The sequence below is a fragment of the Arvicanthis niloticus genome, chromosome 2 (assembly GCF_011762505.2).
Source record: "Arvicanthis niloticus isolate mArvNil1 chromosome 2, mArvNil1.pat.X, whole genome shotgun sequence".
In the NCBI taxonomy this organism is placed as follows: Eukaryota; Metazoa; Chordata; class Mammalia; order Rodentia; family Muridae; genus Arvicanthis; species Arvicanthis niloticus.
Window position 1 is genome coordinate 3,121,217 of NC_047659.1, and position 19,037 is coordinate 3,140,253.

At 41.9% G+C, this 19,037-nt stretch overlaps 1 pseudogene; it reads right to left on the minus strand.

Annotated features, from left to right (window-relative positions):
* Nucleotides 1–1,543: 1,543 nt before the first annotated feature.
* On the minus strand, nucleotides 1,544–12,830 carry LOC117702795 (uncharacterized; annotated as a pseudogene).
* Between the last annotated feature and the right edge of the window lie 6,207 nt (nucleotides 12,831–19,037).

The following is a 19,037-nucleotide window of genomic DNA, read 5'->3' on the forward strand; positions in this document are numbered from 1 at the left end:
GTCAAATGATATGTCTGTTCTCAAAAACCTTTTGGTTCAGGACAGGCAAAGATTCCAGCAAGAACTGTGTGGTAATGCCATGCATCTTAAAGGATGACACTTTATAGACAGATGGTGACATGCAGCGAGTTGTTGGTGCTTGCTGACAGACAGCCACTACCTAGAGACTGTGGGTGGAAGGCCAGAGTGGCCCAGAAGAGATGCCCAGCCATTTGTCTGCATGGAACAGTGCTGAGGAACATCACTAAGGAATAGAACCCATGTCAGCTAGGGAGACTGTTGACTGTGTGCCCCAAACTGGGAAACCTAAGTACCAGTTAAGTGAAACATGCCTTCTTCTACTAGACAGTAGCTAAACCTATCATTGAACTCCTACAGGAGAGAAGGTTTCACCAGGCTGCACAACAAACCCAGCAGGACACAGCATAGTGCAGAGATGTCAAGAACTAAAGGATTTGAACTAACACTCGCTAGGCTTCTTACCCATTAAACACTGAATTCTGTTTTGCTGGAATAGGATGGCTGGGTGTTCCTACTAAATACTGACACAGCCCAACAGATTCATGTGTCTGGCCAAGAATTTATAATCCAAGAAACCCAATGACTGGAAGACATTGTGGTTTGCAGGGCATGTCCCATAAGTCTTTCAAATGTATTTTTGCTTTGCCACAGTTAATTACTGGAAAAGGGGAAGTGTTCTACACAGTGCTGATTCTTAAAGCATTACTTACTCAAGTGCTTAACGTTAATATTAAACACATTGCCTTGATTTAATATTGAGATATGGATGCATGCCCCACGCCAAGGAAACAGCATAACCCAACTTGAAGTAGACTTCAATTCCAGCACTACAAATGCCTTTAGTTGCTTTCACCTGAATTCCTTACTTAAAAGCTTTGACTATTTTAAAGAAAACCAGAATCCTACCCAGATCCCAAAAGAGTAAGACCTGGGTTCCAAGGACTTCAAATGAAAAAAATTCCACTAAGAGACCAGCCCAAACAGCAGGATGATGTACCAGTCATCCATCCAGGGAGGCAAACTTGTGCAAACTGCCAAGTTGGCAAACGTTAGTGGTGGAACTCAATCTGACTGCAAAGTTGACCAGCACCCTATGCTCTATGCCAGGCCCATAACACCTTGGAGAGCTCCCCAAGTGCTAGTAGGAGCCTTAGGGGCGCTCAGAGCTGGGTTGCCCTGAGCACCTCTGCCCCCTTGCCCACTCCTGAGACCAGCCTCACCCGTCCTAGGCACGCAGCAGATTCCTGAGGCCTATAAAGGCAGGTTGCATGGGGCCTGGGAAAGAGACTTGGGACTCACTCACTTCTCCGTGGGATCCAAAGCAAGGCACTTGGTGGCCAGACTAACAGTCTCATGCTGAGCCTGATCCTCACTGCAGAGCATAGCCTGCTCCGCAGACCCCGCCCCTCAACTTCTGCGCGTGTGTGCGGGCGCCCACAGTGCCAACTGCCAGCAACTGCCGGCAGGGGTCCCCAGTAGTGATCCATCTCAAGGCAGGAGAACTCAGAATTAACTGGAGGGATCACTGGAAACCTACTGACTCCTGGGACATGTTCCATTCCGGGATCAGGTCTGGAAGAAATCTGCAGTTGTGCATTTTGCAGGTTGCCGGGTGATACTGTACTAATCCTAGATCACACTTGGAGACCAACTGCTCTGCAGCTAACATGTGCTTGGTGTCCAGACATATAGCATTTTCCCAGAGAACTGTTAGCACAGTCAAAGAATGAATCTGAGTTAGTGAGTGACTTTTACACCAGATTTACTCCTTCCCATCTCACCTTCCAATCTCTTCTATTAAGGACAGCTTCCCAGAGCACTCAAGTATTACGAACCAAAAAAAAAAAAAAAAATGTTTCTGTCAATAAGGTGAAAATTTCAGAAGGAGGAAGTAGAGAAAGTGTCAATGGGGAATCTACTCCTCTGAAATGAAGCCGTCCTCAGAAGTTACTGACTGAGATCTCAATAACAGCATCTCAGGAATTTCATGCACAGCATTCCCAGACTAGGCTGATTAGGAAATGTAAAGAAAATAAACTCCCATCAACGTTTTCCATGATTATCCTTTTTTCTCCACATAGTGCCAAATGCTGGTTTTTTTAACTATTTAATTTTGTATCATTTTATTTATTTTGAGACAGTGTCATCATTAGCTTTGATTAGCTTAGATCTCGCTATTTATTTATTTATTTATTTATTTATTTATTTATTTATTGTAGGTACGTGAAAAAATATTGATACCCAAGTGGAGGTCAGATGATAACTCGGTGTGGCAGTCACAAGAAGCAAGGGTGGAGAGGATTTCAAAATAAAGCATTAGCTCCGAATTCAGGGACCCTTCTACAGAGTTCTGCAGATTCAACTCAGACTGCAAACACTGTAACTCCCAAGGTAGGTCTGGGTCTTGTTTTTAATGTGACCCTGGGCCCAAATGTCCCCTCTTTCTTACATCAGTCTGCTTCTGCCTCCTGAGTGCTGGGATCAAACAGATTTTCTACGCGCCACTGTTCTGCATATTTTAATGCTTCTTATATAATTTTTGAATTCCCTGACTTTCATCAGAGTGTAAAAGGCCTTTGAAGAATAAGTTACCCTTTTCTGACACCTTGTGGTAAGATAGAGTCTTGCAGCTTTTATTTCTAAGGATGGAAAAAAAAAAACAAAAACAAAACAAAACATTAAAAGGAGGGTTAGAGAAACTTCTAGTTAGTGAGCTAAGGCTCACAACCACAGGGAAAAGGTTCCAGTTCCCAGCACCCAGCTTGTCCTTCAGGATCTCCTTTGCTGGCCAGAATCTTCATAATAAAGTTGATACACCAGAAGGTTAAATAAATTAGGTCCTACAAATAAGTCTGTACACCCAAACTGCACTCAAATACTTTTATCACGTTTATTCATTTATTGCAGGCATGTGGGTGAATGTTACTGTATGCATGAGGGGGTCAGATGACAACTCAGTGTGGCAGTCACAAGAAGCAAGTGTTGAGAGGGTCTCAAAATAAACCTATAGCTCCAACTCCAGAGACTTCTCTCCTCTCACCATGCAGTTCTGCAGATTCAACTCAGAGTCCAGAAACTGTAACCCCCAAGGTGGTAGGAAACATCTGTAACTCAGCATCGGAGCTGGGTCTCCAACCAGAGTATTGTATCTCATGTGGTGGTTCTAGGTCAGTGGCTTCCCAACATGATGAATCCATGTGCCTTTGAAGGATAATTTCTGGACCCCTGTAGAGTGTTGGATGCCATTTTAGAGGTGAATGGAGTAATATGGTATAAAAGGAAAAGTAGAGAAGACACTACTGAGACTGATTATGTTGGGAGGGCCCAGATAAAGAGAGACTGAACATGATCGACACATTTTGTTTCATTTGCTGATGGCACATGGAGTTCATTGAGATATATGTTAGTGTGGTTAAAGTATTAAAATTAAAAATAGCTAGTTGGGGTACTGCTTAGCTCCAACACAGGTCTCCTGACCCTGACACAATCTGATTTTGTTTTTAATCACAGAGAAGTAGTTAAATATTTGCCATAACTGAAAAACCAACCTAGCTGTAATAACACATATCTTCCTCCCCCATCTCCCCTTCTTTCATCTCTCTCTCTCCTTCCTTCCCCTCCTTTTTTCTTTCTGTTCTTTTTTCTGGGGATGTGAACCCAAGTCATCATGCTGTACCACTTATCCATAACATGCAGGCACTAAGAAGTCCCATCGGAATCTGCTTTCTGTCATTGCTGATGATGTCCTGGCAATAGTCATGTTTGGCCTTCATTCTACTTTGGGTAGCATCTGTTCATTTCCATGCATTTCTGCTTGCTCAGGGCCTTCACATTCCAAAGAGAGGATTGCTTACACACACCAACACAGACCTCTTTTCAGCAGCTTTTCTGAATTCTCATAGCACCTTAGCTTCCCATTTCATGTTTTAGTTTTAAACACAAAACCACCTAAGTATTAATAATGCATATGTTTAGGGGGGTTGGTCAGGTGCAGCTGAAATTCTAAGTTCTGCCCCAAGACCTGGTTGCTCCAAGATGAGCAGATCATCATGTATACCTGCCTTTGATGTGTAAACCATGCTCACCAATTTAAAACTATTCATTAAATAAAACTTGTCACAGTGAATAACTTCAGGGAATAGAGGGAGGTTGAGTTTGAGTGACTGGGTTGTGGGAGTAGGAAGGGTGTCAGAGGCAGGGACCACAAGGAGAAGAGAGAAGAGAGACAGGAATAGATAGATATAAAGACAGAGATAGAAAAAAGGCAGAGGAGGAAGAGGAGGAGAAGTAAGAGGAAGAAGAGGAGGAGAAAGAAGAATGGGAGGAAGAAGAGGAATAGGAGGAGGAGAAGGAGGAAGAGGAATAGGAAGAAGAGGAGGAATAGGAGGAGGAGAAGGAAGAGAAGGAAGAGGAGGAAGAAGAAGAGGAAGAAGAAGAGGAGGAGGGTGAAAAAGAGGAGGAGGAGGAATATACTAGGCAATATCTAGGGACCCTAATTATTATTGAAGTGAAGGCTCTTATTATATCTGGAGTGCAGGAACCTGCATGGTTCTACTTTTGAGCCCCACCATCTGTGAATCCCCAGAGAAACGATCTCACAGGAAATTCATGCTCACTGAAGAGATACTATAATCAGCAAGTGTGCTACATATAAATCTTCCCAAGGATAAGCCTTGAACTCTAAAATGAATATTCATGAAGGAAGAAGGATACCCATGCTCTGTGTATAGATACTGTAGTATTATCTGTGGGATGACTTAAGGGACAATCGCCTCAGGTCATACCAGAGAGTTCAAAAGTGAAGAAAGTGTACACAATTGACACAAATTCTGTGGATCACAAATGTTTCATAGACAGGAGTTCTTTAAAGATGGATCAGAACAATGTTCTGAGCTGTTCCTAGATGTCTGAGGAGAGAGTCATGTGGAAGGACTGAGACCCAAAAATGCAGTTAGACAGGTAAAGGAAATCTCCTTGGCTCCTGCTATCCTGTCCTAGTTCCTCATCTCAGAGACAGCAAAATGATGCTCCATTGTTTCAGCCAGGCCATGGACACACACACACACACACACACACACACACACACACACACACACCGCAATCACACAGAGAGGAAGAGACAGACACACACATTACTGAACACACACAAGTACATGTTCACACATACAAGTGTAATTCATTGCAGAAACATTTTGATTTCCCAATTCATGATAGCATAAGAGGCCATCCAGGATAGTATAGAGGCATAAGAAATAAACCCTTGAATTGAACAAAAGCCTGGAGAGATGGCTCAGCCTCTAGGTGCACTGACTTGTCTTCTGGAAGTCCTGAGTTCAAATCCCAAGAACCTCATGGTAGCTTATAAATCATCTTTAGTAAAATCAGATGCCCTACTCTGGTGTATCTGAAGAGAGAGCTAGTGTACTCACATACATAACTGCATAAATTTTTCAAAAAAGAAAGAAAAAATCCGTGAATGGGATAGGAAAATAGTAGGCATAGCCTATAGACATGTCAATAAAACAAATGCTTTCCCCTAATAAACAAAGGACGGAAATATGGGGCTAGGGCTTGTTATCCAAGCCTGCTTAGCAAGTTCCCAAGGCTGTGCACAGTAGGCTTGGTTGCTAGCAAAGGCAAATAGGATCATGGGATTGGAGTGGACAAGCAGGATCCTGGCTCTTGTTCACTGCTTCTCAGGGACTCCAAAGTTAGCAGCATCTTCCAATAGGCCCTCCATTTTCCACAGCCTGTGTGGCTTTGTAACCAAAGCTATGAGCCCAGGCAAGTAGTAAATCTCTATAACCAGGATACAAAGTGAGACTTTTCTCCATGTAAGGGGATTCTGTCAAGGATATTTTGTATAAAATAAGTCTGACTAGATCAAGACCAAATGGCGGCATGTATTATCACCCTAGACCATGGAAGGGCTGGACTACACTGTACTTATTCACTGCTTGACTAATGGACATCTGGATAGTTCCTACTTCAGGATAGCTCTGTGGAGTACCACTACAAACATGATTTGCCCTAACTTCTCTGTGGACACCTACTTCTTGTTCTGGAGTCACTGGATCAATGGGGACTACAGTAAATCTTTCTGAAGAGATGTATATGGCTTCTCACAGGGCTGCCCCATTTTATAGCATCAGCAATGTCTGAAATTCTTCATTTCTTCCAACCCTCCTAGAGGATGATTTTAACTTAAAGCAAATCACATTTGAATGACAGCTTTTACAGAGTGCTACTGACAGAACACAGAGTGAGTGCTTTAGACTACCAGGAGCCCAAGGGGCTGTCTGAGGTAGCCCTGTTCTAGCACCTCACCATACTTATGGGCCTTCTGCTAGATGCAGATGCAACACCAAGCAGCTCAGTCTTTCACAGAGTTATACCCAGGACAAACTCTAAGGCCAAAGATAACTGAGTCAAGCTTAGGAAAAGTTGGAAAAAATGTTGGGAGGTAATGAGGAAAACAAACTAGGATGCTGAGAAGATGCAATGAGCCACCTGACCTTCCAGCAGGCAGTCACTATCCACCAAGAGCAGAGAGGGGACACAGACTCTTAAGCAGCCTTGTTGACTCACGGGCCCATGGATTTGACACAGCAGCCTCCTACTCACCTCCATGTACCACAGTCTTGGTTTTCCTACAAATGATTTCAATATGGATAAATAGATTTCCCACTATGACCACTTTCAATAGTGATAAAGAATTTTCCCACTATGAATGGTTCACAATCTGACTTTACACCACTATTTGTCTCCTTTTGTTCTATTGAGCTAGGTGTAGCAGCATGATGACCTGCTGCTCTGTTTCATGTTTCCTTGATGCAAAGTGAACTGACACTGACACTGTGGTGAGCCCCACACTCCCATCTTAGAACAAGAGGCTGGTGTTCAGGTCCATAAGTTTCCTTTGAAAAGGACCACCTTGGGGCCACCTTTTGTCTCATGTGTGCAGCCAGCTGTTGCTGAGCACCCCTTTGTGACCCATATCCTGCTGTGGTTACAAGAGTTACATGTCTGCTTTGCGGTTGTTCCTCACATGGGTGGGCCTCCAAACCCCTGGCTAGGAAATTGTAATGAATGAAGGAAGAACTGGGAAGTAGAAACTGAAGTCACATGGTAAGATTTCAGAAGGGTGGGCTAGGCTAAATGTGAAATTATTGACTTTTAAGTGTTGGCAACATGGGTTCTGTTTGTTTGATAAAGGGTTGAATAACTCAACTGTGGGTTATGTGGAGCCTAGGTGTCTTGGGTAAGACCCATCCTGGCAAACAAACGCCCTCCTCCTTTCCCTGTTGATTTCAACCAAAATGACAAGAAAGTTCACAAGAAGGCACAGGGGGCCAAGTTGTGTATCTGACACCTGGAAAAGACAGCACTGGCTTCTTCCATGTTAAGAAATTGTTTTCTTACAACAACAACAAAAAAACCCAAAACAATGAAATATGTAAAAATGTTCTTCCTCTCTGTGGTAATTAAACCTTGTAGCAAATACTTGATACAAACAATTCCAGGAGCTCTTCCTTGGAGGTGATAGAAAACTTAAAGATGCTGGTCAGACTGCTTAACCAAAATAGTAAGTTTTAGATTCAGTGACAGTCCTGGGCTATGTTGCAGAAAGACTGATCAAAAACACATGTAATTAACTGGCCTCTAAACACACCCAACAATATATATATATATATTGGCACAGACATGCATATGACCTTCTCCCCACACACACACCATAATTGAGCAGGAAACAATAAGGAGACCACAATGCTGGAGGAACCATTGAATGTAGACTGTTAAAAGCTGATATTTCATTTGAGACCCAGGACTCTGTAATCTATCCCTTGGGGACTAAAAAAAAAAAAAATTAGTAACTTATGCAGACTACTTTGAGACAGTTGGAGAAATTTTTCTCTTGAAGCCTCACATCTCTCACCCAAATTCCCAGCCTGAGAGAAGCCTTTCAGACATCCCTGTTCATCCAGTCAACTCCAGAATACAAGCTCCAGGAAAGAACTCTAGCAACAGTGGCAGAATCCAGGACTGACTAGCTGCTTTTCAGGCTCTGTTAGTGTGACCCAAGATCTCGGTTAGGATAAGAGACCATCTTGCAATGCAAGGGTTGAGGGAGAGAGAAAAGATACAAGACCCCAACCCACCTCTTTTTTAAAAAAAAATAATTTTTTTGTAGATACTTTATTACATTTTAAATGTTATCCCTTTTCTTCATTGCTGCCAACCAGAAACCCTCTATCCCATTGCCCCTCCTCCTACTTCAATTAGGATACCCTCCACTGAGCCCCCTAATACATCTAGCTGCCCTTGAATTGTCTCACACTGGGCATGCAGCCTTTTAGAAACAAAGACCTCGTCTCCCACCTATGTCTCACAAGGCCATCCTCCCCTACATATGCAGCTGGAGCCATGGGTACAAAGCTAACAAGCTACAGGCGCTGACTTCATCACTCAATGTTCTGTACCACTACAAAGGAGGCAGCCACATAGAGCCCATCTAGAATAATTGCAAGTTGGTAGGTAATGTGTGTTCACCCTATCTATCTTAACGAATTGTAGCTTGTAGTTGAGTCAGAGGGTTTGCTTGCCAATCTTCCAGCTTCTTGAAAGAGCCTAACTCCACAGAAAGTCTTGTATCTGATCCCTGAAATGAACAACTGGATAAGACATAGGAGAGTGCCTGGACAAGTTGGAGGATGGTTTTCTGAGCTTGACTGTGTTTATGGTGAAACATGAGGGCAACCTGCCCCTGGTCATCCTTAGTGCATCCTACCTGCTGCTGCTTGGTGTATTTGTCATATGTGTTCATGCTGGCCTCCACACATAGCCTCTTTGTTTCCTTAGAACACATCCAGTGTAATCTGCTCCCTAAGCACCTGCCTGTTCTTGTTCCATAGGATTTTTTCTTGAGTCTTCATAAGAAGAGATTCTGTAAGGAGGTGACAGTCCCTGATGCTGAAGCACAGAGAAGAAATGGTGATTCCTAGGCAGCATCCATCTTCCTCCCGCTTCTCCAAGTACCATCTTTTCTCATGATGGGCCCTGATCCCCAGACAGCCCCGGACTACAGACCAGAGTAGCCATGGGACCTCACATATAGGAACGTCAAATTCAGAAGACAGCAACATTCCAGAAGACTCTAGGTACTTCTGAAAATCCTGACACCAACAGGGACTCATGTATCTCCCAGAAGAGGACATGGGCCACACAACTGCATATATGTCATTGGTATTAGAAAACCACCTGTAGGTAGAGACAGTGTAAACCTTCTCTAGGAGAGGAGAACAGACCCAACAGGTAGACATCATTCTATGTGTCTCATGCAAACCAGGTCTATAAATCTATTTTCAGTGCCCCAGAGACTCAAGGTAGATTGATGTCTCCAGCAAGGTGCACACCTTTTCTATCTAGAGGACACTCTGTTGGGAAGGACAATGATTGGAGGGGCTCACTGACTCATCACACTTGATCAAAATGAGTCCAAGAGGTAACAATCCTAGAGCCTTTCTTTGAGGGAGGCAAACTTCCCGTTGAGAGGCAAACAGTATGGAACCAGAGTATTTATTTGGGATTTGTTTCAAAGACAATGATGTCCAGACACATTCTGTGTCTACAGCTGGGGGAAACTACAGTGTTAGTCACACACCAGTTAGTCACTCACCAGTAAAGTTGATTTTCTTTAGTCGGCTATTGGCACTTTTACAAGGCCTCACTGATCTGCTGAGGAATTTTCGTGAGATAGGTCATCACCTCGTGGTGTTGCATCTCCAGCATCATGGTCTCAAAGTTGAACCTGTGGGAGGGCATGGTCCATGAAGCAAATAAGACCTGAACTAAGGATTCAAGGATTATATCAATTCAAGTTGAATTGTGGACAACCCCAGCTCACATATGCCACATCCTGGAGCCTTTGTACTGGGTCCTCTTGGTGCTTATTAAACTTGTCACATTGGTTTGGGCCCAGTAGAGCTAGGGAAATAAAAGAAGAAAGCTGACCTGCTTTACCTCCCTGATGGGGCTTGAAGAAATAGATTAGGTCTCCAAGAACTTTCCAAGAGCCTGTGCCACAGGCCTGGGTCCAACTTAAAGCCGTAATAACTCTTTTTCTGTTTATTGACAAGAATGTTTAAATCCTTGTGTCTATTGCTACATTAATTACCAGAGAACATATTCAGAATTTACAGGGAAAAGGGTTTATTACATGTATCAGGAGTTTCCAATGCCCATCAGAGGTGAGCACAGAAGTCACATGCTCTGCTGCTACAAGTGAGGCTCCAAGGCCTCCTCACTATCATTACCTGAAAAGTGAGTCAGGTAAATCCTCAGGCCCCATCACACTACACAGACTCCTTGGATCTTAAATTGAATACACACTAACAATCTCTCTCTCTCTCTCTCTCTCTCTCTCTCTCTCTCTCTCTCTCTCTCTCTCTCTCTGTCTTACACACGCACACACACACACACACACACACACACACACACACACACATTCAGAATCCCAAATAAATACAGTGATATGGCAGTATCTCACTGTATTATGAACAGATGACTTGCAGCAAATCCAGTCACTGAGGGGCAGCATGTAGAACCAGGTCCTTTAGGCTCTTGACAGGACTTAATGGACCCCAAGCAACTCCAGAATATTACAAAAATGATTGACCATAAACACACAGTAGCTAGTCTCTCCCACAAAGCAACAGCAGTCCAGGCTTCTCAAAATGACTGATGAGAGCTCACCCAGTACTACCTTTAATTGAAGACTGTGATTCATGCCAAGGGCTCTGATTTACATTGGAGGAACTAAAATAGCCTATGACCCCATCTCACTCTTATTTGAATTTCAAGTTCTGTGTCAAATATCCAATCAGCAAAATGAATTTGGATATGAGTACAGCCTGAAGTTGTAGCCTCCTATGATATGTGGAAATCTGGGGTCAACAGAGAAGGCCCAAGATAGTCAGCTGAGAACTGGGCATAATGACTACCTGTTTTTCAAATACTTGTCAGTATAATGTGCCAAGATTCCCGAGAGTTCGTCTCTATAGTTACTAATCTTCTCAAGGTCCCATTTGAGCTTCTCCAACCTCTTCACTCTCTGCTCCTGCTCACTGATGGTGTAGGCTTGGAAGGACTCTTTCCCAAGAGACCCTTCAGGTAGAGAAACAAAAGTAAACTTGTAGGGAAATTAGGAGAGGGAAAGGAGAAACCATGCTGAGTCCCACACAGAAGCCTGAAGAGGGAATTCTAGAGACACAGTGAATCCCTGAAAAAGCAGGAAAGCTATCTTCAACCTGGACTCCAAACCTATGTCCCTGCTCCCAACCACCATCACTAAATATATGGCTCAGTCCCTACTGCAGTCCCACTAACCCTGAAATGCATAAGCTTTCCCAGTCAAGAAGAAATTGAGGACATTGTCAGTTTATATCTGAAGATGTAGTCTGTACTGTTAAGCACAAAAAAGATTGACCATAAACACCAGCACCAAACATCTCCCACAAGCCAACACCTTTCCTTGCTACTTAAATGCATGATGAGAGATCATACACTAGCCACTTACCCCAGACTGTGATCATCATGTGTGTTCAAGACCAGAGTCTCTGAGACCTTGATACTTGACAAGGGGATTATCCCTCTCTGTTCTTGGCATCACATATTCATGTAACCTACAGGAATCTATTGAGGATGAAATGCTTCAGCACTCTACCCTGAGAGCAAGGCTTTGTTATTCTCACAGAACTTCCTCCTGGCATCCTTTGCCACTCAGCAGGAATTTCAGATCTGTCAGCAAAGCAACTGCAGGTTTGTCAATTCCTGGATCTCTGCCAAACTAATCATCAGAAATTCTTGACTTTGGGTCTGCCAGTGAGGAATGTCAAGGCTCCAGATGCTAAGCCCTTCTCCTGTAAGGACCTGCTCAAGGCCCCCTCCTCCAGGAAGCTCCCCCATGAACTGCCTAGGACTCATTAGGTCTTCCCCAGAGCCATCTCCTTCTTCCTGCTTTACAAACAGCCTTCTGCCTAGGTCTGGTCTTTGGTTTTACTGTATTGTCCCTCTGAAATAGCCTGAGCAGCATGGAAAACAAGACTGCTTGTGAACCCAGAGGCTCTGAAGGAATACCCCACAGGCATCTGGTGTCACCACAACACTGGTGATATCACAGACGCTTCTAGGGTTCTCCTGGATACAAGAGATTGTCCAGGGAAGTGACTGCTGATGATGTCACTGAAAACTGCCATGGCATACCTGCTGACCAGCTTGCCCCACATTGACCAGTTTCTGAGGTGCCCTTTCCTGGAGTCTCTCTTTTGACTCAGGGAATACACCTTGACAACTTTTCCTTCAAAGCTAGAGATTTCTCTCTGCTTCATTACAAGTCAAGCACTTTGGACGGGAGAGTTTGTTAGCACCTTGGCATGGGCAGCTCATCTTTGTTAGTACCTAAAGGTCTAGGATCCTTGCTTGAGGAGATTCTTCTCCATGATAAATCTCCTCCTGTGCTCTCTTCATGTACCACAGTCCAGTTCCCCAGGGTGTCCTGGTTCCCAGAGGCAACAATGGTTCTCCTGCTCCTTTAATTTTTTGCAAGTTGGATTATATCTTCTTATTGTGCACATGCCTTGAGGGGAAACATTGCTTCAATATATTCAGACATGTGTTTCCACAATCCCATTTTTGCAATGTAAACTCCCTTGTTCATGGCAATATAGGAAGGAGTTCAGGTCCAAGGGAATATCCAATTGTAAAGTTTCTCTTCTTCAAAAGATAAAACCCCACTTACTCCTTTTCTCCATTACAACCAGACATAGTAGGTATCTTGAGCAAAAGTCAACAGGGACATTGGATTGCTGCTCTGTAGTTCCATTAGACATCACTTCTCCAATATCTACCTTTCTGAGTTCCAGTGAGAGCTCAGAGTTCACTGAGATCCAGTGAAACCTCCATTTAAATGTGTCCAGTAGTTCAGGAAGGACTGTGTTTGTCACTGTCATCTGTGGCTTCTGCCTTCTGAATCTATGGTACAATGTGACCTAACCTCTCAGGTGTTGCGCGCACCTCCCGTGTCCCCCCTCGCCCGTGGGAAAGAAACACGAGAGTCAGAATTCGGGTATCACCACAGCGAGGCTTTACTCTGTATCACAGACGTGAAAAGACGCGGAAGGGCTGAAGACAGGAAGAGGCCCAGCTTAAATACACCCTAGAGTGACATATTCACTTCTGATTGGCTGTTTACTCATTACACAATATTACGCCTCGGGATTAGCCTGTGACTTTGGCGGGCTTTCTGCCTTTGCAGCTGCGCAGTTACTTGTTTACTACTGGGAAGACACGATGCCAACGCCATCTTGGAATGGCAGATTATACCACCACTAACAGTGGCTTACTACGCTCAGGTGTAAGAGTGAAAAAATCATGTGACTCCTTTCCAAATTGTTTGTGCTGTCCTGGACTACTTCCTTCAGCTAGGTAGTATCACTATGACAATGATCAAAGGTGGCAATTATGCAGAGAAACAGCAGTGAATTTATTATGTAAAATAAAAAAATTGGAATAATAGTCAATCCTAGTATAGAAATGAATTTCATTATGTGGTTGTGGTTTTACGAAAACAGCAGGAATAACAGGGTGATTTCAATAAAGGAAAGTATGAATTTCATTGTATAGTCTTGCTCTTTGATTTTATATTTCTAAATGAGATGAATTAATATTCAGAAAAACACAAATAAGATTCAAATAGTGAATAAGCTACACATTTAGATAGCCTTCAACCAGTCAATTATTTGTTCAAGGAATGGCCTGTTATTTATATGAAACATAAAGGATTAGCTGTTCCTCTTTTCTTCAGGAAGACTTTACTCCAAATTCTCAGTTATATAAAAGCCTGCTACCCTTAAAGGTAAATGGAATTAGGAATGCATTTTTCAGTATTGGGTAATGATGGTATCATCAAGGCTTGAGGCAGTTGATAAAGAACTTCAGGAAGATAATGTTTCCTAGGCTTCAAGGGTTAATGATGGAATCTGAAACAAAAGTGAACTAGGTTGTGTGTTGAAACGTTCTTAAAGGTAGAAAGAGAAGAGATACAATTATGAAGCTGAATGCCAATAGTTGCTTCAAGGGCCAAAAGGCTCCACTGCCAGAATATTCTTTGGAGAAGCCCTGTTGGTAAAAGTGGCTGCTCATCTATTTCCAATGGGGTATTGAGTTGTGTTCAGTCACTGACAAGCCCACTTTCTCAGTCAACCCTGTGGAGAGGAGCTTGTTAAAAATTGCCCCAAACAAAGAAAATTATTCCTTAAGAGCTTCATGGAGCCTGATCCAGTCTTGGCTTTGCACATCTTATGCATGACAAACAGAACATCATAGTCTCCATCATTTTTAATGAGTTTTAATTCACTTCTAGAAGGTTATACCTCCAATCTGTGCCTTCTCCGATGAAAGAAAAACTAATTAAATACACAACAGGTAGGTTGCTGGAAAATATTTCAAATACTTTGGGATTTTGGACACCTGTGATGCCTTATTAAGTGGCAAATTATTTTCAGGAGTAGATTATAATACTTTGAATATTTCCAAGTTTTAAAGGTCAGCCTTTCCCTCACAGCAATTGTGATTTTTCTTACTAAGGTGCTCTGGGAATTCCAGAGTTCCCTATCTTGGAACATTCAGGAGGAGACTATAGGTCAAGCATCCCTCATGTGAAAACACACAGTGTTGAAATTCTGGAGTCTCTTCATGGTACCACAACTGTTTGCTTGGATAATTCACACATAGTAAATATATTCTAACTGTACATTTCTGTAGTAGGAAGGAAGCCAAACCAAATAGATTCCCTCAACCCAAAGAGAGAAATGACTTAGAAGTTCAAAGAAAAAAGATAAAATGCATATACCCAAAATTAAAATCCAAAATAAGACCAAAGGATGATGACTATTTGTCTGAGTTAGACTTGGATAAGTTGAACTCAGGTACTGAGTTACCTTCAATGGTGTTCTTATTCTTCCCAACTGCTTTGACTAGCCATGTCTTTTGTGCTTCCACATGAACTTTAAAATTGTTTTTTTAATTTTGTGAAGAATAAAAATTGGCAATTCATTGATATTGCATTTTATTTATAGATTACATTTCGTAGAATGACCATTTTTACAGAATTAATCTTACCAATCTGTGGTTTGGGATATCTTTCTATGTTCCAGTGTCTTCAATTTCTTCAGTGCTTTAGTATTCATTTCAGATGGCTTTTATGTCATTGGTTAGGTTTTCTCCAAAATATTCTCTTTCTTTTGCTGCTGTGAATGTAATTGTTTCCTTAGTTTTTTCTCAGCATATAAATTATTGTTAAATATGCTGGCTAGTTTATGGTCAACTTGATATAAGCTAGAATCAGTTGGGAAGAGAGACCCTCAATTGACAAAATGCCTCCATAAAAGTGGCCAACAGGCAACTTTATTAGACTGTTTCCTAAACAATTATCAGTGTGGAAGATTCCAGCCCACTGTGTGTGTTGCCAACCCAGGCATTGTTCTGAGTTGTAAAAGAAAGTAGGCTTCATGAGGAGTAAGCCAGTAAGCAATGCCTCTCCATAGCATCTGCTTCAGTTTCTCCTACTATGTTTCTGCCTATGTTTAGTGAGTTCCAGGCAAATGAGTGTTGCTGCAGAAGCAGAACATAAACCTAACAAGTGCATCATAACAACCACGTGATACAGAAACATGGTTTGAAGGTGAGCCTCAGAGCAAAGTGGTCACAAATGGTGGTCACAATAATATGTGCTCATAATTATCTTTAGAAGAAACAAAGGTATTTTTGTCATTCTGGAACAGGTAGTAGACAGCCATTTGAGCTAAGGTTATTGATAAGCTATAGGCCAATCCTTGAGAAACTTATTTAATCATAAACAACAATGAACATAATTTTTCTTTACTATAAAATTGTTTTCAAGCCTAAGATGGAGGCAGCCTAATTTATCAATATTATCTAAAAGGTTATTTGTTTACTAGGAGAGATTTTAAAGAGTGTGAATTCAGATAGAAGGAGATGAAGAGAGGGTCTTAGAAGAGTTGATTTAGAGGAAAACAATCAGAATGTGTTTATAAAATAAACAGTTTTAATAAACAAAACCTAGAAAAGAAAGAAAAAACTGGCTGCATTCTTCTTTCAGTTTGAAATTTTGAGTGAAGCTAAATTCAAAAATAAAAGATGAATTAACATGACAGAAGAAAATCCAAGACCTCATGAAATGATCTGTAGTGACCACATTTAATGAGGTTTACAGTGAGAATTAGAAGTAAAATGTAGAGCAAATAGATGTAGAAAAGTGTTTGAGAGAATGTAAGATTAAGACAAAGTGGTAATTATTAACGAAATGAGTGCAGTTAAGAAACCTAACAGCAAAACACTGAAGTTTGGAGTGAGGAGTAACACACTGCAACCCCAACATTAAAATCAGAGGACAATTTGTAGGTGGTCTGCTCTTTCCTTCAACCATGTAGGAATAAGGGAAGGAGCCCTGGTTTGGAGAGTTGGCACAAAGGACTGTACTTGTTGAGACTGCAAACCACCTGATCACCTCAGTCATGGAACTGAAGAAGCTCTGTGTCTATACTGAAGTTCTCTGTGTAGGTCTCCCCATCATTCATAGAGAGGGGATTCTTTTTGCTCTTGGATTTGGCAACACCAGTCTGGAGATGCACAGGATTACTTCCTCCACAATCTCAGAAGTCACACAATTCAGAGGAGATTCACCAGAATCAGTTTCTCATCTGAAGAAACATTTTCTAATATACTGTGTGATCTACTATGGTAACAGCACACCATCTACCTGTAGGGGGCTGTTCTGATGTTAAGGTCCTGTTCTCAATTGTTTCTTGACCTCTCAGTAAACAAACCCATAGGCTAATTGCTGGGCAGAAGGTACAGGTCCCTGGAGCAAAACTGACCCAAAGGTGCATGCTTTGGTGAAAGAAGAACATTGCCGCAATGTGAGGTATCAAAATAAAGTGGCCACTAAGTCTGCTCGTACAGGCAGGTGGTCAGGGAAATTAGCAGGGGACGGATGTGACTGAAAGTTTAAATGGAGGGAAGGTGGGAGAGGTTGAGATAAGAAATTGATGAAGACACTGTTTTCCAATCTGGAGATAGTACAACCCCAAGAGGAGAAGTAGAAAATGAACAAGTGTGTGTGTGTGTGTGTGTGTGTGTGTGTGTGTGTGTGTGTGTGTGTGTGTGTCTGCCTGTCTGCTGTTTGGCTGTCTTTCTGTCTGTGTTTTAGCCTCAGATTTAAGGGAATCTAGGAGGGTCTTCACAGCAAAGTCACTTGCCAGAGTAAAGGTAGAAGTAGAGCAAAGATACAGACAACATCTACCATCCCTTTCTCTTGCTAGCTTTGAGCTGAAATATTCACCCCACAGTCCTGTGTCCTCTGCTGAATGTTCCATTACCCTGGCCTTGTCTGAAGCTTAATCTAAACACTGTTTTGATAGTACTTGATCATGATTTATTTCCCACTTCCACCACTCAGAGAGTTCTCAATTCTGTAATTCATCTGATAAAGCCTAATCTGCACTGTCATGAAGAATGAGACATGAGAAATGTGCTCCATTCCTGACAATAAGAGATCCTGAGGCATGACCCACTTTAATGCCCTACATGGAGGCCTCAAAGTTTAAACACTGAGCATGCTTGTCCCATGTATGTGTCCGTACAGGTCTGAAGAAACATCTCCCTTTTGTTGGGTGTGATCCAGTGCAACTAACACACCACACAAGGAAGGAGAAAAGTCCAAGCAGGGGCTGGATAGATGGCTTATCCATTTGAGAATTTGTTTCTCAGAGGACCTAAAGAACAATGATTAACAATCCCACTCCCTTCAGTTCCAGGTGAAATACACTGACCTCCTCTGGCCTCAGGGGAATTACATGCATGTAGTATACAGACACACAGCAGGAAAAACACCCGTACACATAAAAGAAATAATGGAAAAACAGAAACAACACTCTAACCAAATTTTAAAAAGGCATCAAATATGTTTTCCAGGACAAGAGGACAAAAATCATCATCAGTACAACAATAACACCACCAAAAACAAAACAAAACACACAAACAAACAAAACCCAACATCTCCCAATAGGTCTTAGAACTCATTACCTCTGCTGTCCATTTATAAGTGATGCTACCTTTCAAGGAAACAAGAGGCATACAGCTCTGTGGTTACTAATTTCTTTGATAATCCCTTAGTGAATAATTTTATTTCTTGGCATGTATTAGAGAAACACTCTTGTGTTTCTCCTCTGTATATTCATCATGAGCATCCAAGGAGTAGTACATTTTAACATAGCTGAATTTATGACCACAAAGATACAGCATGGATGTGGTTTTCAGCAGGAATTTGGGATCCAAAAAGTGTGTCACACTATCCACATCATAAGCACAATTCTTTGTGTAGCTCTGACTGGTTGGGAACTAATAACAAAGCCTAAGCCACTTTACATTTGAAGATGTCCATTCCTACCTGATACTTCTACTGTTACAAGACTGTGAACCACACATGAATACAGACGATTATTATGAGATAAAAATTAGAGATTGCCTTTTTATTCATTAAAATATATTAATTTTATTCAATACCAGCTTAAAGTGGAGGAGTCAAAGTATACATTATACAGCCTTAGCAAAACAGCAAATTACAGTAACAAAAAATAATAAATAACAAACTTCAAAGGAGAAGAAAGAAAACCATATACTCAAGGCAATCAAAACTCTAACCAAAATCAAAACACAATAATTAAGCTAAGCAGCATTCCCTTGCTGTAGAATTTGCTGCACTAACCTATAGCCTGTTGCTGGCCTTGGAAATATAGTACAAAGGCAGTCAGCAATGGTAACAATCTCTTCAAGATGAATGTAGGTGTGCCCCATTGGGGTGGGGGTTTGCTGTTGAGCAATTTCTTCCAAGGCAAAGCATGAGTCATGTTACAGACAATACCTCAAAGTCTTTAAAA